The 24117-nt window shown below is 42.4% G+C and overlaps 1 long non-coding RNA gene across 1 annotated transcript in view; it reads right to left on the bottom strand.

The window, feature by feature from the left end:
* The window catches only part of LOC126203139 (uncharacterized), a 693770-nt gene that overhangs the window by 280514 nt on the left and 389139 nt on the right, over positions 1–24117 (bottom strand). The window contains exon 3 of the long non-coding RNA XR_007540226.1: positions 20744–20797. This is a non-coding gene — a long non-coding RNA (uncharacterized LOC126203139). The remainder of the gene's footprint in view (positions 1–20743; positions 20798–24117) is intronic.

Genomic DNA, 24117 nt, shown 5'->3' with positions numbered 1-24117 from the left:
CCGCTGACCCAGTCTACTGTCCATTGTATCACATTGCTCGGCGGCCTAATAAAAGTTACTGGAAAGAACAAGAGAAGAAAGGCATGAAAAGTAATATAAGAATGATGGATATCGAAAGTACCTTGTCATATAAAGACAAGCTAGTGTTACGAATGCTAAGCCATCTGGGAATAGCTGCCTTGGAAGTGGCAGAAAATGACTGAAATTTTAATAATGGACAAAGAGTGAGTGAAACAGAAGTAGGTAGGTATCAAAAAATTAGCACACACCAATACACAAAAAATTCTGATTCAAAGTAATTATAACGAAGATCATGAAACTACGTTCTGCATCTTGAAAAGTAGGAAGTGGAGATGAAACACTTTAGCTATTTCGGATTTTTCCAGGAAGTTCCATATAGAAGGCAGATAACGATTTACAGAGTTGCGACGTAAGAACACATTTGCGCGAGCCTTTGAGAGCAAAGACAGCAACGAGAACCGTTGAGATGGTGCTACAATTAAAATGTATTGCAGTGCCATTACGCCCGTGGAAGATGTCTTATCCTCAGGTGCTACCAAATTTGGCAGTGAATTAATACGGAGTCGCTCCAGTAATGGAGAAGCTGTCGGGTTAATCACTGTGCCACAGGACGGCGTTGAAAGTTACGGTAATTGGGCAATTATTTCTGGCGGTAGGCAGGTGCCAAGCTTGGACTGAAGCCAGTGAGCTACAGTGATTGGGGAAGATGTCTGCTTGTATATTTATCTTCAAGATCGGATACGCAGTGCGCTCGAACATTTAATTTTGTTATATTCATTAGTCCTTCTTATCCATTTGCCCCGTTTTGCAAGTACATACTCTCTGTTATGGTAGCAAGATTCCTGGGATTGCCACTCTCAGGCTTCGTTTAGCTCTTTCTTAACAGGACTATAGACAGCACTCCGCTAACAGGCATAACACTTGTCCACCTGGTTTATCCGTTCCGATACTTTCGCACTTGGCAATGCTTGACGGTCGTAAATAACATCTTCTGAGACCTTTATAGAGCCGCCTACATCCCTACCAGGGCGTACCATGAAATTACACTCGTTAAAATGTCTGGTACCACTGTTATGTACTTTATGATGTTTTCCTTTATCGGAAATTTCTTTCTAGATTCAGAATGAAACTTTCACTTTGCAGTGGAGTGTGCGCTGATAAGAAACTTCCTGGCAGATCTGAAAGGTACAAGACGAGGTACTGGCAGAATTGAAGCTGTGAGGACGGGTCGTGAGTCGTGCTTAGGTAGCTCAGTCGGTTGTGCCCTTGGTTCAAATGGCTCTGAGCACTATGGGACTCAACATCTTAGGTCATAAGTCCCCTAGAACTTAGAACTACTTAAACCTAACTAACCTAAGGACACCACACACACCCATGCCCGAGGCAGGATTCGAACCTGCGACCGTAGCAGTCCCGCGGATCCGGACTGCAGCGCCAGAACCGCTAGACCACCGCGGCCGGCTTGTGCCCTTGGTTCAGATGGATAGAGCGTCTGTCATGTAAACAGGAGATCCCGGGTTCGAGTCTCGCCGGGGCACACATTTTCAACTGTCCCCATTGGTGTATATCAACGCCTGTCGGCAGCGTAGGGTCTTGATTTAATTATCATTTTAACTCCGGCACGGTAGCTCAGCGTGTTCGGTCACAGGGTTAGCTGCCCTCTGTAATAATAATAATAATAATAATAATAATAATAAAAAACTGAGTTAATCGATCAACGACGAATTTAAAAACGGGTGTCTTACGTCCGCCCCGAGCAGATGCAACGAACGAAAGCGAACAAAATGAGATTAAAAGAAAGAAAAAACTTGGTAGAGCACTTGCCCGCGAAAGACAGAGATCCTGAGTCCGAGTCGCCGTCTGGCACACAGTTTTAATCTGCTAGGAAGTTTCTTTCTACATCTTGTGTTGACACTGGGAAATCGCTACATAAGAACAACTGTGAAGAGGGGCAAAAGTAAAGCATTTTCAGTGCGTTTCGATGTAGCATGCTGTGTAATCAATCGAGTACGTGACAAAGTGTACTTAGATCACTGTTCAGTCTGGCAACGTGCCACAAAGGTTAGAGTTTAGATAGTGACTGCGTTTTCATTTTACGCCATGAAGGGTTGTCAGCACAGGAAATTGCTTGCGGAATGAAGTTCTGCCTCGTAGCGATCTCCTATGTCCAAAACCACCACCTCTGACAACTGCGCTATCCGATCAAAAGTATCACCTATTAGTGACCATTAATATGGGATGGGCGTGTCCAGCCTTCACCTTTATGACAGCCTCAACTCTGCTCATGATATTTTCAGTGAGGTGTCTACCTGTCTGTGGAGGAACGGCAGCCCATTCTTCCTCAAGAGCCGATACCAGAGACGGTAGAATCTCGAGCGAAGTCGACATTCTAACTCATACTGAAGGTGTTCCATTGGGCTGAGTGCAGGACACTGGATTATGACAAGCTGCATTGTCGTGTTTATGCAATCAATCATGGTGTCTGAACTGTTCCTCTACTTACTGTAAAATGTTCTCATATCTTTGCACATTTAGCATTTTCTTAAGCGCAGTAAGTGGACCATGTCATTAACCACGAAAGAGACCCTTCTACTATAACACCATCTCCTCCATACTTTAAGAACTATGGCAAGTAACCTTTTCCAAGAGTTCGTCAAACCCAAACCCTCCCTTCGGATTGGCACATGGTACATCGTGATCCATCGTTTCCACTCTTTCACCTCCTCAATCGTCGCTTAGCATTGATCACCGAAATGTGTGGCTTATAAGGGTTGCTCGATAATTATACCCATTCATTTTATTCCGTACGTACTCATCGTCTTTTTTTTTTGTCATCAGTCTACTGACTGGTTTGATGCGGCCCGCCACGAATTCCTTTCCTGTGCTAACCTCTTCATCTCAGAGTAGCACTTGCAACCTACGTCCTCAATTATTTGCTTGACGTATTCCAATCTCTGTCTTCCTCTACAGTTTTTGCCCTCTACAGCTCCCTCTAGTACCATGGAAGTCATTCCCTCATGTTTTAGCAGATGTCCTATCATCCTGTCCCTTCTCCTTATCAGTGTTTTCCACATATTCCTTTCCTCTCCGATTCTGCGTAGAACCTCCTCATACCTTACCTTATCAGTTCACATAATTTTCAACATTCGTCTATAGCACCACATCTCAAATGCTTCGATTCTCTTCTGTTCCGGTTTTCCCACAGTCCATGTTTCACTCTACTCCAGACGTACATCCTCAGAAATTTCTTCCTCAAATTAAGGCCGGTATTTGATATTAGTAGACTTCTCTTGGCCAGAAATGCCTTTTTTGCCATAGGGAGTCTGCTTTTGATGTCCTCCTTGCTGTCGGTCATTGGTTATTTTACTGCGTAGGTAGCAGAATTCCTGAACTTCATTGACTTCGTGACCATCAATCCTGATGTTAAGTTTCTCGCTGTTCTCATTTTTACTACTTCTCATTACCTTCGTCTTTCTCCGACTTAGGCCCGCATCTCGTGGTCGTGCGGTAGCGTTCTCGCTTCCCACGCCCGGGTTCCCGGGTTCGATTCCCGGCGGGGTCAGGGATTTTCTCTGCCTCGTGGTGGCTGGGTGTTGTGTGTGTGCTGTCCTTAGGTTAGTTAGGTTTAAGTAGTTCTAAGTTCTAGGGGACTGATGACCATAGATGTTAAGTCCCATAGTGCTCAGAGCCATTTGAACCATTTTTTTCTCCGACTTACTCTCAAACCATACTGTGTACTCATTAGACTCTTCATTCCGTTCAGCAGATCATTTAATTCTTCTTCACTTTCACTCAGGATAGCAATGTCATCAGCGAATCGTATCATTGATATCCTTTCACCTTGTATTTTAATTCCACTTTTGAACCTTTCTTTTATTTCCATCATTGCTTCCTCGATGTACAGATTGAAAAGTAGCGAAAGGCTACAGCCTTGTCTTACACCCTTCTTAAAACGAGCACTTCGTTCTTGATCGTCCACTCTTATTATTCCCTCTTGGTTGTTGTACATATTGTATATGACCCGTCTGTCCCTATAGCTTACCCCTACTTTTTGCAGAATCTCGAACAGCTTGCACCATTTTATATTGTCGAACGCTTTTTCCAGGTCGACAAATCCTATGAAAGTGTCTTGATTTTTCTTTAGCCTTGCTTCCATTATTAGCCGTAACGTCAGAACTGCCTCTCTCGTCCCTTTACTTTTCCTAAAGCCAAACTGATCGTCACCTAGCGCATTCTCAATTTTCTTTTCCATTTTTCTGTATATTATTCTTGTAAGCAGCTTCGATGCATGAGCTGTTAAGCTGATTGTGCGATAATTCTCGCACTTGTCAGCTCTTACCGTCTTCGGAATTGTGTGGATGATGCTTTTCCGAAAGTCAGATGGTATGTCACCAGACTCATATATTCTGCACACCAACGTGAATAGTCGTTTTGTTGCCACTTCCCCCAATGATTTTAGAAATTCTGATGGAATGACCTAGGTGGACTAATAGTGGCACTGTTGTCTTCACGAATGATTCCTTCCGCTGGTCTCGTGCGAATTTTTACAGCCATCTCCTCAATGCGCGACGGTACCTGTCCTTAAGTACATGATCTTTGTTCAGCTATGGTTGTTCATTTGCATTTCCACTAGTCCGTCAGAGATTCAGCTCTTGTGACGGGCCCATTGTGCTGTTAGTGCTTCTCTACCGACAACACAGTGGTCTCCGCCTTTTACACTGGCGGGTCCGTCTCTCATGACATCTGGTAGGGTGTCCGGATATTTTCGATCGGATTAACTGGAGATTATGTATGACGGTTACCCAGAGGAGGATGCAACATAACTGGGCGATTTCTTGTTGAAGAAACTGGGAGAGCTGCTTCGACATAGACAGTACACAACCAACTACTCAGAGTAAATTTGAACTCCTGTCATCCATTACGAACAACGGCACAGAAAACCAGCATAGTGGGGCGCGAAGAACGTTGGGAAGGGAACACGTGAAATAGAACTTGGGTAAGTGGCGTTTGGTTCTTTTCCTCGATGAATGCAGAAATTGTCGGACGCTTCTTGGTGGTCGTAGAAGGATTTGGAGGCGGTCAAGTAACAAAGCACGCTTCAGGCACCAAGACCGCTTCGTTCAGCGGGGAGATGGTCAATTATGTTATGGGTCTCTATCACGTACGCGCTTAATAGCTACCGAGGGAAATTTGAGAGTTGTAGCCTGTCGGGACAGGATCTAGCAACTTATTTTGCAATCCTATACTCAACATTTTTGTGATTTTGCCTTTCAAAGGGCACTACGTTAACACCTTCGCCAAGGGACGGAAATCAACCGAATGGAGTGGTGTGCTGTATTCGCTTAGATGAATCTGATGATGCGTAGCACTGGAGAACAGCTATCCAAGAATGAATCAGTTTTGAGAAGCAACGTTTCCACCATATTCTGCACAAGGAGGATAACAGGATGATAAAATACTCGCAGTGGAGTAACACGGATGTGAGTGTTATACAATAGCAGATTTCGATTCTGCATATGCAGAAAAATGTGTACATTCGAGCAGACCTATTGTTTTCTTTTCACAGCTGACAGTAATTTTGTGTTTTAGTTTAATAAGGCTCATTCTTTCACTCCCTGCTCCCCTTGAGTCTAAGCGGAACAGATTCACAAACGTGTAGTTGGTACAAAATTATTTATAAGCAGAATGAATCTTCCGATTCACCAGTTTGTGGCTAAACCATGTCTCTGCAATATTCTTCTAAGAGTGCTAGTCCCGCAAGTTATGCAGGTAAACTACTGTGAAATTTGGAAGATAGAAGAGGCATTGACGAAAGAAAGGCTCTGGCTTCAGGTCATGAGTAATATTTGGATAGCTCAATAGGATTGTAATATCAAAGATTTTTGTCAATAAAAGTTATGAAAAAAGTTGGTAGGAGCATTGCGTACGAAATGCAAGGTTGCGTTTCGAGAATCGCTCCAGAATAAAATTTCAATTCACCTGGTGTAGAGCACCTCCCCGTCTTGCTGAAGTATCCATCACTATTTCAGCGTAAATTTATGTAATTTTTGCATTATTACTTCTTGTTTTTATAACGACTATAATCCTTGTCAACAACGATATTAATTCGCTGCCGTGGATCTGTCTCTCAGCGTTTGTTTCACGTTCACTCTTGTGTGGACCTACTGGCGGGAAATACATAATTTTGACTGCTCTCGTAATTGTACATCTTTTTCTGTACCATTCGTTGGATCGCTGATTTAGGATCTGTGCGTTTTAATCACGGCACGACGAAGAATAATTATTGATAAATAAGGTACAAGTAAAACTAGACAATCATTTATAGCGTATTACGTTTTCCGTTCAATTGCTTTATAATAGGTATTTCATTGTGGAGTTTAATATTATTGACTACCAATGCTGTTGCGGGGGGGTGAGTTGTATAGTTATCATCGCATGCCAGCAGATATATGTAAGACCGGTCACGCAATCTGTTCAGTTAAATTAAACGCAAACATAAAATAATAAAATAGTTATATAAAAAATAACGCCACTTCACTTCATTGAAAAAATTCATTTATCCGTCGAAAATTTAATCAATGTTATCGGGAAACTTCTAGCTGAGAGCGAAGGAACTTCGTACGTGTACAGCTGAAGAGAAGCTTAAGGTCTGTGACGGTGTGCCTATTATCAATCCTGAATCCTTGTTTCGATTTTTTATATAATTGACAACATTTTTGCAATGAACTGTAATAGCTAATATAATGTACTTGGTTAATATTAACAATTAATAAGACATATTAAGAATTGAAATCACTGTTTATTAGACAATTTCAGCCTAACAAACTAGACTTCGACCTCACATTTGTAATTGTCTTTATAATACTGGTTTCATTCTGGAATGTTTCTCGTGAAATGTAATGAATTTTAAAACAAATATTGCTTATGGCAAGTACCACTCCTCGTCAAGCGCGCGAAATTGTTGATCTGAAACACATGTACCACGAAGTTACTGACGCGTTTCGTCCATAACTTCAGATTACCTTCCTTTCCCGTAAAAATTTAATATGTTTTCTTCTTACCTCCTGCCGACATTTATCTCAATTTTAATAACCACGACGTTCAATATAACTCGTTTCACTGAAGATTCTTCGTATCTCGCATAGCGCCAGTCTTCCGTACTCAACCTGAGATTCTAGCGTCTGACTTATACTGGCGATGTAAAAAATTCACGCTCTCGGAACAACAACGCCCAGCGACAGTACATATCCTAAAGAAGGTGGCACACCGATAGATAACGCGCCATTATGCAGGCAGTTACTTACGAGCAATCCGTATTGGATTTATTCATGGCATGGCATGCGGACTTTATACTGAAGTCCTGTGGGTATATAAAGCTTTAGCCGTAATCGTTTCGGAATAACCATAGCTATCAGAATAAGTCAATGCAGAATATGTGTGGATGAAAATCCTACTTGCAGATTGCAAATTTTCTTTACTGATTGCCAGTATCTGCTCATTACCGAGCCATCTTCAGACCAATCTATGGCCGGTCTGTGTGACCAAGCGGTTCTAGGCGTTACAGTCTGGAACCGCGCGACCGCTGCGGTCGCAGGTTCGAATCCTGAGTCGGGCATGGGTGTGTGTGATGTCCTTAGGTTAGTTAGGTTTAAGTACTTCTAAGTTCTAGGGGACTGATGACCTCAGAAGTCCCACAGTGCTCAGAGCCATTTGAACCATTTTGAACCAATCTATGACGTTGTTCAGCGTGTCACACTCATTACACATCGTCGTGTTTTCTAGAGCTAAGTCGCCCTAGTTAAATAAAAAATCCTGAAGCGAAAATTTTGGTTATGTAAATTGACGAATTGACAAGTTTGTCAATTTACATAACCAATTAAGATTTTCACTTCACTAGTTTTTATTTAATCTAGGCGACTTAGCTCTAAAAAATACGACAATGTATAATGAGCGTCACACACTGACCTACATTTTAGATTGATCCGCAGTTGGTTCGGTAATCAGCTGAATCCGTTAATCAGTATAGAAAATTTGCTATCTTGACGTAGGATTTCTTATCGACACGTGTTTGAAATCAACAGATCGCAAATCTCCCCCATTGACAGTGTCAAAGAATAAGTCAAAGTAGGGTTTATGGAGGAGAGTGTTTTTCTCCACTTACAGAGTCATGGCCTCAATGTAGTTTTTCTCCATTCCAATTGATTTATAGAACCTCTTGACACCAGCACCTGTGATGCCAGAGGCAGCCATGTGGTTAAGAACAGATCAAAGTGCAAGCAGCATTGAGTTTTTCTCAACAAGTAAAGTCGCGGCTTCAGTATAGATTTTCTCCGTTTCGTTTGCTTTTTGGAGAACTCGTTTTCTCCTCCGACTACTCTTTACGTCGGTACGTAGGAAGTCAGAGGTCAGCCAGGTTGTCGGATGCCACCGTGTGTTTTTTTTGTGCGTGTGTGTATTTGTGTGTTGGAGGGGAACCTGCCCCGCGGGCCGCCGCTCAGCGCTGCCGTGATACGACGTGGCCCCAGCGCGTCCACCCACCCACCCGCCCGCCGCCCACGCAGACGGCTCTCCTCGTGCCCGCGCGTGGGCGTCGGCACGCTGACCTTGACTGGCCGTGAAGCGCGGATGAAAGCGCTGCCCGCGCCGCCAGACGAAACGAGACTAATTATAAGGGCGCAGTCGCGATTTCGCCGGCTGCCTCGCTGGCCTACAATTAAGTGAAACCGCGCGTTACGTCCACGTGGCGCCGGGCACCGGCCAGACGCACTTTCGTTATTCACAGGCCTTTGAACTCTCGCGGATATCGCGTGTTGCGTAGTCGTGGCGTTCGTCATGGTAAGGATGAACTTTTCAAATAACGATCAAAAAGGAAAGGGCAGATACATGCAAGAACTGTGGCACAATCAGCTTCACAGCTCATGCATTCAGGTTGAGGAGGAAATTGAGGATTTGTTAGATTATCGATTTGGGCCTAGGAAAACCAAAGGCACCGAATTCTGCACTGAGTTTTCTCATGATAATTTGGATATCTTGATGATAATTTGAATATCTTGACCTGGAATAAGCGTTTGACAACCCAAAATGGGGATACAACAACCAAGAGAACTTTAAATGAAACGACAAGTTTACTGTTACCAGTCACCGTTTTATTTATTTCCACGACGCGTTTCAAAGGTTTAAACCTCCATCATCGGGTGGATGGAGGTTTAAACCTTGGAAACGCGTCGTGGAAATAAATAAAACGGTGACTGGTAACAGTAGACTTGTCATTTCATTTAATGTCAATAGCAGTCACGGTAAAGCCCAACCTAAAATGTTCGCATTTAAACCAAAAGGAACAATAAGAATGGCACACCAACAACGAGCCACTCTGATTAAAAAGGAAAAAAAGAAGGTGGATAACGGTAACACGTCCTGTAAATAGCGAGGTCATTATATCGACACCATAATCCGGAAGCCACCTAGTGGTGTGTGGCGGAGGATACTTCTGGTACCACTAAGTGATCCCCCCAACCCAGTTCCATTCGAGAATAGCGAGCAGGAATTGTAGGTGGCTCTAATCTCTCGAATTGTTTGGAGAGGCGCCAGACGACGGTCGGATACCAACCTGACTTGTCACCTGCTATATGTGCCGACCATCAGGAATGACCGTCTGGAGTACCAGTTCTTTTCATAGCAGAACAGTTTGGTTGTCATCCGTGATACCCTTGCAGCACAGCTATTATATTGTACGCCGCGTTTTGTTGTCCTTCACGGCAAGCCATCCTGGGCTTACATTTCAGCAAAATACAAAATCATGACTGCTCGCACACTGTGCTTGTCTTTGTGTTTGGCGAACCCTACGTTGGCCATAAAGGTCGCCGATCCCTCCCCAGTTGTCGACGCTTGGAGCATTATGGGCAGAACCCCCAACCAGCTCGGACTTTGACCATCTAACGCGCCACCTGGACAGAATTTGGCACAGTATCCCAGAACAAGACATCCAGCAACTTATAAATCAATACCAAGTCTTATAACTGAAGGTCCAGAGATGCATGAATGCGTCATTGACTTGCTAAGTTTGTGAAACTCTTTCTCTTGAATAAATCGTCCACTTTTTCTATATTTGTACTTATTTGTTTGTCTGTACATGTAGGTCACATCTACTTTTTTGTCTTAGACTGTATTTGAAGTTCTCCAAGAAAATATGGTGAATTGACAATCGAATGATTTTGGCAAGAGACGGGAAATACCAGTTCGGAAGTCGATTTGGTCTGTGGGATATATTGTGACCGGTGCTGTCTGATTATACAAGATATTTTTGTAGTTGATTACCTTGAAGAGAACTTAATGGGTCCAATGACGACAACGAGAATTATTGCTCTTGTTTATTGTCATTACTACTTTCAGGGTACTATGCAATTTTTAAAATCCGCTAAATACAGTCCTTATAAGAAATATGTTCCGAAAGGAATGTCTACTGTACATACGTGGTTAGCAAGTAATAAATTTTCTTCTACTCATTCATAATAACTGACGAATAGTACGCAAATCTTCTCTAACAGAGGGACGAATCAAATACCTGATGCGACGCTTGGACTGGAGAGTGAAATATGTTTGCAATCCAAGGTAATTTTCTTGTCAAAAAGCATATTTTCAGATAGGAAAATCAAGGGATCTGAAGAGCACAGTGATGGAACATACACTCGATGCACGAGATTTGCCACCCTCTAACTTTCACTACACCAACAGGTGAAGTAAAGTATAAGCGGAAAACAGTTCTAATGGGACTACATCGACAAACAAATGCAGTATTGATCTAAAAACAGGATTTCACAGTCACAGCAAGAAAGTTTTGTCTTTGACTGTGGGACAACATGTCCATTCCACTTGAGTGACCCATGGCTTGACGTCTTGCAGTTTGGTCAAGCCGCACCTCCTGTTAAGTCAAGTAACTTAAAAAATCACTAAAATATTCAAATCAATAACAACAGCAAGTGTGACTTTCACTCATTACATGAAAGCACGAGAAACACAACATCTTATGTTCAAAACAAAGAGTTCGAGAAATCGAATGATACGAATTATTATTTTTGTTTTGTTACTAAGGAAAACCGTAAATGCAGTTGTCTGGGAAGTCCACTTTTGGCTCCACCAGCTGAATGCAAATATGAGCCGTTTTCCTATTTGAGACAGTCGTTCACCTTTCCTGTACGAAGTGAGTTTAATGTTGCAACAACCGTAATTGCTCATATGTAGTGTTTGTTGTGTTCATGCCGACAGACCCCTCCTCCCCCCCCCCACCCCCGCCACCCACCTAAGTACCACTAAGAAGGCCACATAGCACAGTGTAGCCCTCACCAACGGCAGTGCCATGTAACGTCACTGCATGAAATGCAGCGGAGACGTTAAGGGCTTGACTCAGGACATTGATGTTGATTCTAGTGATCAGTGACTGACTGCCATCAGTTCGGCTTCCTTTGCCAACGGAATACTACTGATGAAAATTTCATCCAGCACAAGAATTTCTATGTGGTTGCCTCTGATCGAGCGCCACATAGCTAGTAGGGAGGCCGTATTGTTACAGTGAATCGGTCTACACTGAGATAACAAAAGTCATGGGTTAGTGATATGCACATATGTAGATGCTGTATTACCTCGCACACAAAGTATAAAAGGGCAGTGCATTGGCGGAGCTGTCATTTGTACTCAGGCAATTCGTGTGAAAAGATTTCAAAAAATGGTTCAAATGGCTATGAGCACTATGGGACTTAACATCTGAGGTCATCAGTCCCCTAGAACTTAGAACTACTTAAACCTAACTAACCTAAGGACATCACACAACACCCAGTCATCACGAGGCAGAGAAAATCCCTGACCCCGCCGGGAATCGAACCCGGGAACCCAGGCGTGGCAAGCGAGAACGCTAGTGCACGACCACGAGCTGCGGACGAGAGTTAACAGACTTTGAACGTGGAATGGTAGTTAGACGAGCAGGACATTCCCTTTCGGGAATCCTTAGGAAACTCAGTATTCAGGATCCCCAGTGTCAAGAGTGTGCCGAGAATACAAATTTCAGGCATTACTCTTCATCACGGACGACGCAGTGTTGCAATAACTTAAAGACCGAGAGCAGCGGTTTTTGCGTGGTCACTGTTTACAGGCAAGCAGCATTGCGTGAAATAACCGCAAAAATCAACGTGGGAAGTACGACGACGTATCCGTTTGGACGGTGCGGCGAAGTTCGGCGTTAATGGGCTGTAGCAGCAGACGACCGACGCGAGTGCCTTCGCTTGCAGCACGACATCACCTGCAGTGTGTCTCCTGGGCTCGTGACCATTTCGGTTGGCCTGGTCAGACGAGTCCCGAATATAATTGGTAAGTGGTTCGAAGGTGACACAGACCCCATGAGGTCATGGATGCAAGTCGTCAAAAGTCACTGTGGAAGCTGGTGGTAACTACAGACGTTAAAGTAACCTCTGGCGTGCCACAGGGGAGTGTTATGGGACTATTGCTTTTCACAATATATATAAATGACCTAGTAGATAGTGTCGGAAGTTCCATGCGGATTTTCGCGGATGATGCTGTAGTATACAGAGAAGTTGCAGCATTAGAAAATTGTAGCGAAATGCAGGAAGATCTGCAGCGGATAGGCACTTGGTGCAGGGAGTGGCAACTGTCCCTTAACATAGACAAATGTAATGTATTGCGAATACATAGAAAGAAGGATCCTTTATTGTATGATTATATGATAGCGGAACAAACACTGGTAGCAGTTACTTCTGTAAAATATCTGGGAGTATGCGTGCGGAACGATTTGAAGTGGAATGATCATATAAAATTAATTGTTGGTAAGGCGGGTACCAGGTTGAGATTCATTGGGAGAGTGCTTAGAAAATGTAGTCCATCAACAAAGGAGGTGGCTTACAAAACACTCGTTCGACCTATACTTGAGTATTGCTCATCAGTGTGGGATCCGTACCAGATCGGGTTGACGGAGGAGATAGAGAAGATCCAAAGAAGAGCGGCGCGTTTCGTCACAGGGTTATTTGGTAACCGTGATAGCGTTACGGAGATGTTTAATAAACTCAAGTGGCAGACTCTGCAAGAGAGGCGCTCTGCATCGCGGTGTAGCTTGCTCGCCAGGTTTCGAGAGGGTGCGTTTCTGGATGAGGTATCGAATATATTGCTTCCCCCTACTTATACCCCCCGAGGAGATCACGAATGTAAAATTAGATTAGAGCGCGCACGGAGGCTTTCAGACAGTCGTTCTTCCCGCGAACCATACGCGACTGGAACAGGAAAGGGAGGTAATGACAGTGGCACGTAAAGTGCCCTCCACCACACACCGTTTGGTGGCTTGCGGAGTATAAATGTAGATGTAGATGTAGAAGGGCATGGGCTGTGTTTACATCGAAAGTGGTGGATGCTCTGGTCCATCTGAACCGATAATTGACTGTAAATGGTTATGTTCGGCTACTTGGAGACCATTTGCAGTCATTCATGGACTTCATCTTCCCAAACAACGATGGAATTTTTATGGTTCACAATGCGGTGTGTCGCCGGGCCACAATTGTTCGCTATCGGTTTGATGAACGTTCTGGACATTTCGAGCGAATGATTTGGCCACACAGAACGCCTGACATGAATGCCATGGAACATTTATGTGTTATATTGGCGAGATCAGTTGTGCACAAAATCTTGCACCCGGAATATTTTCGCAATTATGGACGGCTATAGGGGCAGCATGGTTCAATATTTCTGCTGGGGACTTCCAACGACTTGTTGAGTCCATTCCACGTCGAAACGCTGCACTACGCCGGGAAAAAGGAGGTGCGAGACGATATTAGGAGGTGTCCCATGACTTTAGTCACCTCAGTGTCTATTGCTAACGGGCTGGCCTGGTTCATGGTAGCCGGCCGCTGTGTCCGAGCGGTTCTAGGCGCTTCAGTCTGGAACCGCGCTGCTGCTACGGTCGCAGGTTCGAATCCTGCCTCGGGCATGGATGTGTGTGATGTCCTTAGGTTAGGTAGGATTAAGTAGTTCTAAGTCTATCTAACTGATAACCTCAGATGTTAAGCCCCATAGTGCTCAGAGCCATTTGAACCATTTGGTTCATGATGCACAATACCGGTTGCAGGTTTCCTACCTAAGGGCCCCAGAAGAAATAAAATTTGATTTCAAGTTGGTAAAGATTGACTGAATTTAAAAATTTTAACTGCTGTCATAATCTGTTCCTTAAGAGTCATAATCTTACGTCAAAGGCTTAAAAGAATAAGACAAGTATACTGTCAGAAACTGTGCATACGTCTAGAAACAGCGTAACTCGTTGAGCACAAATTACCCAGACAACATTCATACAGTATTTGAGAATAAGAGCACTTAATGACTGCCAACAAACTTGACACATAATTTCAAGCTTTTTCTCGCTGGCTCCTCCTACAATATGACGAAAAGAAAAAAGTTTATGACTTACTGCGTGCAGTAATACTGCAGCATCAGGCATGACGTTTGAAGTTATTGCTTCTTTATTACTATCTTTATTAGAACATTTTTTGCAGACAATATCCTCGTGTACCACTGAATGTACCTGAAAAATTAAATCATTGTACGATACGTAGTTCGTTAATTACAGATGTGTGAAAAATAGCTTTTGCTTCAAATGGAGCGCAAATTACCTTGGCTATACTCGTCCAGTATCTGATAATGAGCGACCTTAGCGACTACCAATAAACTTTAAGCAAAATTTTGAAACTATTCCACACTTTTCCTTGCTGACAAGCTTAACATCAAATATTTAACACATTATTCATTCGTTAAGTCTGAAACTATTTTACACGTGGGGGTTCGATTACTTAAACAATCCGTAGTGGGCACTTTAGAGATGCTAGTTGTACTGTGAAGTCATGATGTATAAAATCTTTGTTGCTTTCCTGAGGAACAAACAGTTCGAAATACATGGTATTTCAAAAAGAATATATGTCTCTCGAACGCATATATTTATTAAACTGTAATACATACAGCTGTGAAATTTAGGATATGTATTTGTTGTACGTTAACCGGGGACCTAGAAACGACGGAGAGGCTCCGTCCCCGCCGCAGCGACAGTGGTCCACAACCCCACGACGACTACCGCAGTCCACTTCACCCCTCCGCCGCCCCACACCGAACCCAGTGTTATTGTGCGGTTCGGCCCCAGGTGGAGCCCCCCAGGTAACGCCTTACAACAGGCGAGTGTAGCCCCTATGTTTGCATGGTAGATAAGGGGAACCATCCCGCTTTTGCCGAGGCAAATGGAAAACCGCCTAAAAACTATCCACAGACTGGCCGGCTCACCGGACCTCGACTCAAGTCCGCCGAGCGGATTCGTGCCGTGGACCAGGCGCTCCTTCCCGCTCCGGAAAGCCGTGCGTTAGACCGCTCGGCTAACCGGGCGGGCAGGATATACGAGGTGCGGCTAGAAAAAAACCGGACTGATGCTGGAAAAACCATTTATTTACAATTATTTACAATTTCATGTTATCTCCTTCAATGTACTCTCCTCCTCGGTCTCTACACCGCTCCATACGAATTTTCCACTGTTCATAGCAATGCTGCAGATCATTTTCGGTAAGTCCATACATTACTTCCGTCACTTTTTCTTTTACTGCTTCAACAGTCTCAAATCTAGTTCCTTTCAAAGCTGACTTGACTTTAGGGAAAAGAAAAAAGTCACAGGGGGCCAAATCAGGTGAGCTGGGGCATTGTCTTGGTGAAGGACCCATGACTTTTTTCTCCACAAATCGTTCCGTTTTCTCCGTACTCGCTCACGTAGGGTAGCCAGGACGCTAATGTAGTAATGCTGATTCACTGTTTGTCCCTCTGGTACCCAATCAATGTGCACAATCCCTTTGATGTCAAAAAAAACAATCATCAGTGCCTTGAATTTCGATTTTGACATTCGTGCTTTTTTTTGTCGTGGAGAACCAGGAGTTTTCCAATGCATCGATTGGCGTTTAGTTTCGGGATCGTAAGTAAAAAACCTCGATTCATCGCAAGTAATAACATTTTGTAAGAAGGTGGGATCACTTTTAATGTTTTCCAGGATGTCAGAACAAATCATTCTTCGGCGTTCCTTCTGTTCAATTGTGAGACACTTTGGAACCATTTTTGAACACACTTTGTTCATGTTGAAACTTTCATGAAGAATCTGCCTAACACTTTCCTTGTCAACTCCTGTTAACTCAGACACTGCTCTGATTGTTAAACGGCGATCTTGTCGAACAAGTTTACCGATTTTTTCAATGTTTGCATCAGTTTTTGCTGACAATGGTCTGCCAGTGCGAGTGTCATCACTGGTGTCTTCGCGGCCATCTTTAAATCGTTTAAACCACTCAAACACTTGTGTTCGCGATAAACAATCATCGCCGTACACTTGTTGTAACATTACAAACGTTTCACTTGCAGATTTTCCTAGTTTGAAACAAAATTTGATGTTAACACGCTGTTCTTTCTGTACACTCAACATTTTCCGACGCACAGACAAAACGTCAACTACTTAAAACAGACGCCACGGGCAGACTGAGTGCAGGAGGCAGATGAAATTCGAGCAGTAGGCGGAGCGAGGGTCACGTGACAGGCCACGCGACTTTCAGCCTTATTGCATTCGTTTTATTGTTTCACCAGTACTAGTCCGGTTTTTTTTTCTAGCCATACCTCGTATATTTACGAATTTCTCAAATTTAGATTACGTATGTTCAAAATGTCTTCCACCAGCGACACGAACGATACCATTTCGATACTCGAATTCCTCCCCTACTCGGATAAGCATGTGCTTTATCGCTGATGTTATGTTAGTAAGTATCTCTTCTTCAACTCTTCTAGGTTCTGTTGTAGTGTTGGTGGATAAACGGTGTCCTTAATGAAACTCCACAGGAAGAAGTGACACACTGACAGCGGAAGGCAGCTGAGAAGTACTAAGTCGCCGGCTGTTTGGCGACCAATCCAGTGGCTCGTGAGAATTTCATTCAGATAATCACGCACTTGATGATTCCAGTGAGCTAGTGCCCCGTCGTGTTGAAAAAATGAAGTTGTCCTCTTTCAGACTTGGAAACAACCGGTATTGTAACATAACAAGATACTGCTGACCGTTAACCGTATCTCCATCAAAGAGGAATGGTACGTAAACAGATTAGATTAGATTAGTTTTTCGTTCCATAGATCCGTGCTGAGGAGATCCTCGTGGATGTGGAACATGTTAATTTTTTAAGCTAAAATAACAATACTAATAGTATGAATATATACAATACATAATTTGTTTCTATTAAAAAATTCGTCAATGGAGTAGAAGGAGTTGGCTACTAGTAACTCTTTCAGGCTCCTTTTAAACTGATCTTTATTTGTAACTAAATTTTTTACGTTTGCTGGCAAATTATTGAAATGAGTGCTCCTGAGTAGTGGATCCCTTTTTGAACTAAAGTAAGTGCTTTTAAGTCCTTGTGCAGATCATTTTTGTTCCTGGTATTGTGTGTATGAACTGAGGTGTTTGTTGGAAAAAGAGATATTTAGGACAAATTTCATTGAGGAGTAAATATACTGGGAGGCAGTAGTTAGTATACCCAGTTCTCTGAAGAGGTTTCTACAGGATGTCCGTGAATTTACTCCACAAATAATACGTATTACACGCTTTTGGACTCTGAAAACTTTTGTTTGACTTGAAGAGTTACCCCAAAATATTGTACCATATGACATCATGGAATGGAAGTAGGCAAAGTATGCAAGCTTTTTCATTTTTATGTCGCCCATGTCTGCTAACACTCGAATTGCAAATACAGATTTGTTAAGGAGTTTCTGCAGTTCTGTGGTGTGCTCCTCCCAATTGAATTTATTATCAAGCTGTAATCCCAGGAATTTAAGACTGTCAACCTCTTCTATCTGATCTTCTTCATACTTTATGCATATGCTGGGTGGAAACCTCTTACAGGTTCTGAATTGCATATAGTAAGTCTTTTTGAAGTTTAATGTCAGTGAGTTGGCTTTAAACCATTAATTAATATCCATGAAAATATCATTAGGAGATCTTTCTAGAACTACATTCGATATACTATTTATTGCAATACTTGTGTCATCTGCAAACAAAACTAACTCTGCTTCTGGCAGTGTAACTGATGAGAGATCATTAATGTACACAAGAAAAAGCAATGGCTCTAAGATGGATCCTTGTGGGACACCACATGTAATTTCTTCCCATTCTGATGATGACTGATGACTTAATTCACTAGTCCCTTGCACTGACACCCTTTGTTTCCTGTTAGCGAGGTATGACTTGAACCATTTTGCAGCACTGCCTGTGACACCATAGAATTCTAATTTATTTAAAAGGATGTTGTCACACAATCGAATGCCTTTGAAAAATCACAGAAAATACCTGCTGCTTGTTATTTAATGAATTAAGTACATTTTCACTGTAGGTGTAAATAGCCTTCTCGGTATCATAACCCTTCAGAAATCCAAACGGTGTTCTTGATAATATTTGTGGTCAGATGGTTGATAAGCTGCCTGTATATTTCCAGAATGAGATTTTCACTCTGCAGCGGAGTGTGCGCTGATATGAAACTTCCTGGCAGATTAAAACTGTGTGCCCGACCGAGACTCGAACTCGGGACCTTTGCCTTTCGCGGGCAAGTGCTCTACCAAGTTTGGAAGGTAGGAGACGAGGTACTGGCAGAAGTAAAGCTGTGAGTACCGGTCGTGAGTCGTGCTTCGGTAGCTCAGTTGGTAGAGCACTTGCCCGCGAAAGGCAAAGGTCCCGAGTTCGAGTCTCGGTCGGGCACACAGTTTTAATCTGCCAGGAAGTTGCCTGTATATTACTTTTTCTAAAATTTTTGAGAATGCTGGCAAAAGTGAAATCGGTCTGTAGTTTGCTGGTATCTCTTTATCCCCTTTCTTGAATAGAGGCTTAACATCTGCATATTTTAGCCAGTCAGGAAATATCCCAGTTATAATTGACTGGTTACACAAGTGACTTAGAATTGTACTAAACTCACAAGAACATGTCTTAAATAACTTTGTTGATATTTCATCGTGACCACTAGAATGCTTTGTTTTTAAAGATTTTATTATGGATGTTATTTTTTTTGGTGAAGTGAGTGACCTATTCATGTACCTGAAGCTATTTGTAAAGGCTAGTTTCAGATATTCAAGGGCATTATTTATTGATCCTGACAGTCCCATTCTATCAGTAACGGATATACTTGTTAAATAGATTTGCCACACCAACAGGTGAGCGGGATATCGCTCTAACCACCTTGACATAGGGGCAGAAATTCATTCCAGTACGATTATGCCATAGGTGGTAAATCATTGGAAGCGGTAACGACCGTAAAATACTTAGGAGTTACTATCCGGAGCGATCTGAAGTGGAATGATCACATAAAACAAATAGTGGGAAAAGCAGGCGCCAGGTTGAGATTCATAGGAAGAATTCTAAGAAAATGTGACTCATCGACGAAAGAAGTAGCTTACAAAACGCTTGTTCGTCCGATTCTTGAGTATTGCTCATCAGTATGGGACCCTTACCAGGTTGGATTAATAGAAGAGATAGACATGATCCAGCGAAAAGCAGCGCGATTCGTCATGGGGACATTTAGTCAGCGCGAGAGCGTTACGGAGATGCTGAACAAGCTCCAGTGGCGGACACTTCAAGAAAGGCGTTACGCAATACGGAGAGGTTTATTATCGAAATTACGAGAGAGCACATTCCGGGAAGAGATGGGCAACATATTACTACCGCCCACATATATCTCGCGTAATGATCACAACGAAAAGATCCGAGAAATTAGAGCAAATACGGAGACTTACAAGCAGTCGTTCTTCCCACGCACAATTCGTGAATGGAACAGGGAAGGGGGGATCAGATAGTGGTACAATAAGTACCCTCCGCCACACACCGTAAGGTGGCTCGCGGAGTATAGATGTAGATGTAGATGTAGACTTCAGGTAAATCTCATACATGTTCAGTGAGTGCATACGTGTTTCTGTTAAGTCCAAAATTCCAACATTATGTATCTTTACTCTCCCACTAAGGTGGAAAATTGCTTAATCACTGAACACGGCGCATTGTGCGAGAGCGTTATTATTGTCAGCAGCACAACGAAGCTTCTCAGGAAATGCCACACGTTTGCCTTTCTCGTCACGATGTAGAGCCTATAACAGCTCCACTTATACAGCTTTAAAACGAAACGACGTCTCAAAACATGCCAAATTGTTGTTGGAGGCCGTTATATCTACCGATTGGCATAGCGAGTAGGTCTACAATGGAAATCGGTTTGAATTCGTGCGGCATTTTCGTTGGAAACTGGAGGGAGGCCAGGACTTTCTCTTGTACATACAGTCCTGCGAATGTTCCATCCATTCGGATAATCAGTTTGGTACTTCAACGTGAAACGTCTTTGCACAGCTTCTATTCGTGTATGCACTGTTTATTGATAATTTTTCACTTCTGTACAAGGTTATAGTCTAGACGAGTACCAACACGAAAACACAAAATGATTTCTGCTGCGGAGTAGCCATTTTGCAGCGTGTGACCGTAACCTAGCAACCAGAAGAGAACCGACATCTGGCAGCAATGAATATAAACTAGACAATGTACTTGTTCCTCCAATAAGCGATATATATATTCTTTCTGAAGCACCCTGCATAAACTAGTTTGTCGTGATGTCCGCATCGCATTATACTTGAAGTTAACAGAACGTATCGCACTTACCAATACAGCTCTATGATGAAACGCCCTTCTCAGCTTGCAGCAAAGTTTCTTTCCCTGCAAACAAAAAGAAAAAAAAGTATCCGTTAGTTACGATTAATTTAATAAAATGATAACATTAAGTGCTGGAATGACATCAATGAGGGGCAAAACGACGACACCGATTTCACATTGTGGTTTTAGACATGGGAAACTAATAAAGAAAAGTAGTCCAGGAACACATGACAAGCGACACGCCATCAACAGAATCAGCCGACAAAGTAAGAGATAGAAAATCGCGTGACGTACGTGAAGAGCGAAGCGTCACAAATGACTCTGAGCGCTATGGGACCTAACGTCTGAGGTCATCAGTCCCCTGAAGCGTTACAGATGGCACGTTTGGAGGTTGTCTTATGAACTCGACGGTGTATATTCCTCGCATAACGTCTCAAAAGTGACATTTTGCTAATTACAATGTCTATCTTCGTCGTATAGTAGCCGTGCTTCGTCATTCGATAGTTACGGACGTAACATTAATTGTACAATTGGCATTCACCTATTAAAACAAAAACAAAAAAACAAATAAACATGAATATGAACAACATACAAGAAGGTCTGATGATGCGAGCTGTGTTGATTTGCCCCTTAACAGAGGAACCGGAAACATTAAAGATGTAACAATATCTTCACTTTGCTTGGAATGACCAAAATTCAAAATTTACCCTAGGATTTTTAGCAGTCCTTATTTGCCACATTTCCTACATCGTTTATTTTGTTCAGTAAATCAGAACATAACATTTTATTTTTATATACTTTTTTGTTGATCTTTCTATATTTGATGATAATGTTTTGTGTGGAAACAAATTTTCTGTTTGAAAAATCGAGTGCGTTCGCTCTTGAAACTTGTGTTACGTGCAAGACCGTGAAAGAACCTAAGTAGCCAAATTTCCGTAATATGAAAGTAAATGTGCAACAAAATAGTCTTGCTAATGGACATCTAAAAAGTATTTTATTTCATAATCAATAATAATTTGTGCCTACCTCGAACTCTAATACAGAGTTCCGTTCTTTGAATACAGTGCAGTTATGGAAGCACGACCCATCTCCACAGCTGCAAGAGCATTGCCTGTCAAGTGTTCCAGTCGGGCTCAGAATTTTATTTTATCAAGTAGTTTCCACAAGTTTATAATGTGATCATGAGTTAACTTGGAGATCATGGTTCTCACAGAAATGATGGCACTTCATAATAATCTACCCTAGGCATGTGACAATACTGAAGTTATCACTGTAAATGAAATCGGAGAAGAGAAACTGGAGTAGAACCCTAATATCTGAAGCCGAAATAGAACAGGTAGTTTAGATGTAGACACCTTTGGAAAAAGATGCAGTAAAAACAAGACTAAATATGTCATTTTTTATAGTGAAGAAGTAGTTTTATAATAGCAGAGACATATTTTGTTTCGCCCCATACACGCTCGTGTGAATGGCTACATCACTGCTACAGACGTGCACTGTTTCGGCACGCGAGTCTGTGTCGGTTTGTTAGCCCCCTGATGAAGGAAGCTTTGTTCTGTTGCCGAGGCATCGTAAATATCTGTCACGAAATTTCAGCAGTTCCTTCGAGTACATTTTAGTTATGGTATCCACTAGAAAACAGAAAAATGATTACTTGTAGATTAGCACACAGCCTTTTCGGTTCTATTTATACTGATCTGTACTGTGTAATTGATCGCCCTACAGTTCCCCCCATCCCCTCCCCCGAATTTCCCTCCGTTACCAAACTGACGATACCGTGATGCCACAGTATTGGTCCAATTAAACGATCTCTTCTTTTAGTTAAGTTGTATCACTTATTTCTTTCTCTTACCAGTGGAAACAGTTGTACCTCGTCATTAGTTATCTGATCTATCCATCAGATATTCAGCATTTTTCTATACTACCATATCTCTACAGCTTCTATACTCTTTTTGTATGAATTGTTTATTGTCCACATTTCACTTCTGTTCGAGGCTACAGTCTAGGTTAATACCTCCACGAAAGACTTCCTAACATAAAAAAATTTGTTTGGGTATTAACATATTTATCTTTCTCACAAACGCTTTTCTTATTACTGACAGTATGCAGTTTATACCTTCTCTGTACCGGCCATCGTCAGTAATTTTGCTGCTTTTAATAACAATAATCATCTACCACTCAGTTCCTTATCTACTTCCCTCACATCGCCTGACGTAGTTCGGTCATATTCCGTTTCCGTTGTTTGTCTTTGTTGATGTTCATCTTAAACTTAATTTCGAGACACTATCCATTCCATTCAACTGATCATCCTAGTTCTTTGTCGTCTCTAACAGAATTACAATATCATCCGAAAACCTCAGTTTTCTTTTCTTTTCCAGAACTTAAATTACCTCTCTATATTTATCAATAGTTTCCGTGTCCGCCCCCGGTAGCTGAGTGGTTAGCGCGACAGAATGTCAATCCTAAGGGCCCGGGTTCGATTCCCGGCTGGGTCGGAGATTTTCTCCACTCAGGGGCTGGGTGTTGTGTTGTCCCAATCTTCATCGTCTCATCCCTCATCAACGCGCAAGTCGCCAAAGTGGCGTCAAATCGAAAGACTTGCACCCGGCGAACGGTCTACCCGAGGGGAGGCCCTAGTCACACGACATAATGGTTTCCGTTATTGCTCGCTCAACATACAGGCTAAAAAATACCGGGAACAGGGTACAAGACACGTAACATTCCTACCAACTTGCTCCCTTTCATATACTTCTACTATTATTACAACTGTAGTCCGTTTTCCGTATACGTTGTCGATAACATTTCGCTCCCTGTATTTTATTCTTCCTATCTACAGAATATCAAAATTTGTTCTTTTTTCAACGTTATTAAAAGTTTTCCGCAAGTCTACAAATGCTATAAACATAAGTTGACCTCTCCACAATCTGTCTCTTAAGATAAATCATGGCGTCAGTATCACATAACAAGTCCCTGTATTTATCTGAAAGCCAAACTGATCTTCCTCAAATTCGCCTTCGAGCGGTCCTCCCATTCTCCTGTGAATAAACGTTGTTAGCATTTTTCAGCCATGATTTATTAAGCTGACGGTACTGCAATATTAACACCTGTAGGTAGCTGCCTTTTTCAGAATTTTAATTATTACATTTTTCTAGAAGTTGGAGCATTTCGACTGTCCACATTTGCATAACAGGTGGAATAGTGTTATCATGGTATATTAAGATAAAGTCTCAATGATTACAAAGGAACGTCGCTCTCTCCCAGCGCCTTTTTTTAGTCTATAGGTTTTTTAGAGCTAATTCTTCTCGCATTATCGTCTCTCTCGTTTCAGCCCCAACTTCCTCTTCCGTTTCTCTAATATTACTGTCTTCAGGATCCACCTTTCA

The sequence above is a fragment of the Schistocerca nitens genome, chromosome 9 (genome assembly GCF_023898315.1).
Source record: "Schistocerca nitens isolate TAMUIC-IGC-003100 chromosome 9, iqSchNite1.1, whole genome shotgun sequence".
In the NCBI taxonomy this organism is placed as follows: Eukaryota; Metazoa; Arthropoda; class Insecta; order Orthoptera; family Acrididae; genus Schistocerca; species Schistocerca nitens.
Note: the sequence above shows the minus strand (reverse complement) of the source record. Positions and strands in the feature narration are given on the sequence as shown.